Genomic DNA, 5622 nt, shown 5'->3' with positions numbered 1-5622 from the left:
GGTTTAATTAGAGTTTGGGATTTCCCTTCCCATTCTAATATTAATATATGGGAGTCCCATCCCAATCCCTAAAAAAAATGGGATTCCCTAATTAATATGGGAGTCCCATATTAGTTTCCCATCCCAAATTTACTATAGGATATGGGAGTCCCATCCCACTAGATAAGAATGGGAATTCCCATGGGAATCCCAAAATGGGATGGGAAATTAATATGGGATACCCATTTCCCAAAGGGAAGGGATTTCCCATGGGATTTCCCTTCCCTACGGCCAGCCTATATATATTAGATTAAAGAGTTTTAAATATATAATCTAGTTATTAAATATTATAAGGGAACTAAGGTAGTTATCCCTAATATAATAAGTTATTAACTAGACTTTATTAAAGAAGGTCTAATGAATTAAGTATAAATACCTACTTTTAGTCTATCTATAATATAGTTATAGTAGATAACTAGTAAAGAATACCTTTATATACTATTATACCTCTATAAATCAGAATAGTATCTATTAATAATCTTATTCCTAAAGGGTAAGGATCTAAATATATCTAATAATATTAAAATAAAGATTAAGATATTAGCACTAAACTTTTAACTTAAAGTAGAATTTATTAACTAATAATCTACTAATTAACTATATTATATTAATAAAGGTATTAAAATACTATATCTTAAAATTCCCTTTTAAAAAAACTTTATATTATAACTTTATAACTAGTTTAGGTATCTTACTTATCTAGCCTTACTTAGAGTAATTTATACCTATACCTAGTAGTCTATAATATAAAAAGATATCTAAGATATTACTAAGAGCTATCTAAATTATTAAATAATAAAATCTTTAAGATTAAATCTTAAATATAAAGCTGCATAGCACTTAGTAAAGAAGGATATTTATTTATTTAAATATTAGGGAATTAATCTTATTAGGTATCTATCTATAATACTAAATAGTAATTAATAGATTATTATAGCTATTAATTATATAACTAGTTAGGTTATAGTAAAAGCTATACCTAATATAAAAGAGGATATATTAGCCTATTTTCTCTATAAAGATATCTTTATTAATTATAAAGTATTTAAGGAACTACTCTTAGATAATAGTTTAAACCTTCTATYCTAAGTTATAGTAGCTTACCTTAAGATTCTTAAGGTAAAATATTATATAATAACTCTAAACTATCCTAGAACTAATAATAAGAATGAAAATATAAATAGCTTACTAGGTAAGATATTAATAAAGTATCTTATAGGTAAACTAATATATTTATAGGATAAATACCTACCTCTAGCTATCTTTACTACTTAAGTATATATCTATATCTAGATAAAGCTATTACTATTCTACCTTCTCTATAGTATATATCTATTACTACCTAGTTATCTATAAACTAATTAACTAACTACCTAAGATATTAAAACTTAATTATAATATATTAACTATATATAATCCCTAGCTAATAAGAAGCTATTAGCACATGTAATTAAATAGAACTTAATTTAAGATAATAATATAAAGAAATCTTATCTTATAAAAGATTAATATTACAACACAGCCGCATTAGTGCAAAGCAGATATAATGGGCAGAATCAGAGGAGGGAACCACAGCCAACTAATTCTAGGTACTAGAATTATTAGGTAGAATAATTTATAATTATACTAGGGATGCCTATCTTAGCCTAAACTAATATATAATAACTACCCTAGAGAAGGGACTATACTAAGATAAGGAGTAATAAGCTACTCTATAATCTACTCTATAGTAACTATAGGAGTAGTAATAGGAGTTATAAATAGAGTTACTAATAAAGAAACTATATAAAGATACTTATTATTATTATATCTAGCACTCTTAGTTTAGTTCTTTATATTTAATAATAATTATTTACTTAAGTATAAGTTTACTAGTCTAATTTATTAGYTACTCTCTTACTATTAAGTATATATACTTAATAGGCCTTACTTCTATCTCTACTATTATTATTCTTATATTATCTTTAGATTATCCTTAACCTTTATAAGGTCATTATATTATTACATTATTAGGCTATCAGGGTGGTAGGCCTTAGGTAAGTATTAGATATAGTCTAGGGACTATATTATCTTATTCCTAAAGTAGTTAACTAGCAGAGAATAGCAGAGACAGATCCCAGGGTATGATAAATTAAATACTATATAGTATAAATTACTTTGGGAAGTTTAATTAACTCTTAATATTAAATATTATAGTAGGGAATGCACTAACACCTACTAGCTTAAATATTAGTTAGGCAGCACCATAATAGCAAATAACCATATAGTTATAGTCTTTAATAGAAGAACTAAGAGGCATGGTTAAGCAGCTCTAGAAGTATATCTAATAACTAGAAGGTTAACTTACAGCTAAGTCTATTAAGGTCAGACTACCTAAACCATTTAGTAGGAACAGGTCCAGGCTACAAGCATTTCTTATACAGTTAGATATATATATCTATATGAATAGGGATAGACTCACTATTAAGGTAGAAAGGGTCTTACTTATAGTAACCTATCTAACTAGACTAGTATTTAATTAGTTTAAACCCTTCATCAGGGATTTGTTACAACACAAGCTGCATTAGCGCAAAGCAGATGCGATGGGCAGAATCAGGGAGGGAACCACAGCCAACTGATTCTAGATATCAGAATTGTTAACTAGATAATTCATAATTGTGCCAGAAATGACTATCTCAGCCTAAACTAATACATGATAACTACCCTAGAGAAGAGACTATACTAAGATAAGGAGTAGTAAGCTACTCTATAATCTACTCTATAGTAACTATAGAAGTAGTAATAGGAGTTATAAATAGAGTTACTAATAGAGGAACTATATAAGGATACTTATTATTATTATATCTAGTACTCTTAGTTTAGTTCTTTATATTTAATATTAATAACTTACTTAAGTATAAGTTTACTAGTCTAATTTATTAGTTACTCTTTACTATTAAATATATATACTTAATAGGCCTTGCTTCTATCTCTATTATTATTATTCTTATATTACCTTTAGATTATCCTTAACCTCTAGGAGGTTATTATATCATTACATTATTAGGCTACCAGGGTGGTAGGCCTTAGGCAAGTATTAGATATAGTCTAGGGACTATATTATCTCATTCCTAAAGTAGTTAACTAGTAGAGAATAATAGAGATAGATCCTAGAGTATGATAAATTAAATACTATATAGTATAAATTACTTTAGGAAGTTTAATTAACTCTTAATATCAAATATTATAGCAGGAAATGCACTATCACACCCTGGGATCCGTCTCTGCTGTTCTCTGCTAGTCAACTACTTTGGGAATAAGATGATATAGTCCCTAGACTATATCTAATACTTACCTAAGGCCTACCACCCTGGTGGCCTGATGATGTAATGATATAATGACCTTGCAAAGGTTAAGGATAACCTAAGGGTAATATAAGAATAATAATAGTAGAGATAGAAGCAAGGCCTATTAAGTATATATACTTAATAGTAAGAGAGTAATTAATAAATTAGACTAGTGAACTTATACTTAAGTAAATAATTATTATTAAATATAAGGAACTAAACTAAGAGTGCTAGATATAATAATAATAAGTATCCTTATATAGTTCTAGTTTTGTCTACTATTATTACTACCATTCCATGGTAGTTACAGATAGTAGTTATATACCATCTACCATTACCAAGCTAAGGTATATAATAGTTAGTTATATATCAGGCATAGTCCCTTCCTCTCAGCAGATCTGTCCTAGTGCCCCAGGGCACTATAGAGTAATTCTAGGTAATAACAGAAAGGCCATGGTTACACATAGTTCCTGCATCAGGAACTATGGTCTTTCTATAGATTTAGTAGCTGAGGTTTAGTTAGTTATTATCATCCTATAATTCTACCTATCATGTCCACCTAATACTAGCATAGCTATATTAGTATTATAACATCACCTCCCCCTCTCCTAGCATTTTATCCTCAAAACTAGTTATAAGGCTGTTGTTCCCCTTAGTAAGTGGTGTTTTCATTTTTGTCATGTTCTTTCACTATGCTAAAGTATAATTATTACCGCGAGTTTAGCCTTTAAGCTAATGAGATTAAAAAATAGGGCATTCCTATTAAGAACCTATATAAATATTATCTTTATTATAACCTTTCTTATATCATAGATTTAAAGAGTTAAAACTGTGCTGCATATACTTATTATAGTTAGAAATATAAAAAATACTTTCATAGTAAGGGTGAATAGAAAGGATTAAATTATAATTATAATACTCTATCTATATAAATTAATAAAACTAAAAATTAAATTAAGGCTTTATTTGCAAGGTTAAAGAGTCTTAAGACTCATTATAAGTTTCTTAATAATTATAGTAAAAAGATGTTAGATTATAATACTATAGTAATGGATTATCTAAATAAGGAGGATCCCCTTGGTCCTTAAGATCTTTAAGAACTAGACTATATTACTAATAATTATAAGGCTATAGTTCTTACTATTACAGAACATCCTAGCCTAAGTCAGTTGTGGAATAATGCCTTATTCTAGGCAAATATTAATTTTTCTATAAATAATATTATTAGGTAAGTTAGTGGCAGCCTATTAGGTTCCTAATAGGCTTCTATATATTTTCTAAGGTATTATATCCTTTCTACTTCATAAGATAGTATGGTTTTCTACTAACTTATTTATAGTTTAGAATTTTCTTAACTTTATATTCTTATTTAGTATTATTATTAATTTCTATATCTTCAGCAATTTTTGCATTTTTTAGTGCTAATTCTAATAATAAGATATAAAATACTAGATAAATTTTTAATATGCTTTTTAGTAGTTATAGTTTATAATTAACTAGTCTCTTTCTTTCTTTAATAACAAAGGGTCTAATTTTCTAATAATCTAATTTCTAACTTAGTTATCTTATTTTAATATTTCTATAGAGTAGGTAAACTTTCCCCCTCTTTTTAAGATCTAGAGTACTCCTRTGCTTCTTATTATARTAAATTACTATTTTAAGRTTTATAAATTTAATATYCCTTAAAAGCTAAGTCCTTAAATAATTAATAGTATCTACTAAATCTATAGCTTTATCTACTATGGGTACTTTATTTCATAATTCTCTAATTAATATAGGATTATACCCATAGTTAGTAAAGAATGGTGTTTCTCCTGTTATTAAATAAATAGCATTATTATATATAAACTATACTATTAGTAGATAAACTACCTAATCATCCTATTAGTAGTTTATATAGTATTATAGATATTACTTAACTATCTAGTTTATTTATTCTATTTATCTATTAGCTTATAGATAATATATAGTTATAAGTCTCTGCTTAATTCCTATTAAGTCTATTAATAATTACTAAAATTTTAATRTAAATAGTTTATCCCTATCTAATATAATATATTATAGCATTCTATAATTAATAATTATATATCCTATAAGTAAACTTATAAGTTATGATACTATTATTATTATTATAGTTAGTATTAAATAGATAAATTTCATAAGTCTATTAGTAACTATTATTAGGTAATTATACCCTTTTAACTTTAGTAATAGTCTAATAAAGTTAATAGTAATCTATTTCTATAATTTCTTTAGT

The sequence above is a fragment of the Aspergillus viridinutans genome (genome assembly GCF_018404265.1).
Source record: "Aspergillus viridinutans IFM 47045 DNA, scaffold_2, whole genome shotgun sequence".
Classification (NCBI taxonomy): Eukaryota; Fungi; Ascomycota; class Eurotiomycetes; order Eurotiales; family Aspergillaceae; genus Aspergillus; species Aspergillus viridinutans.
The sequence above is the reverse complement of the archived record's forward strand: the minus strand, read 5'-3'. Positions refer to the sequence as shown.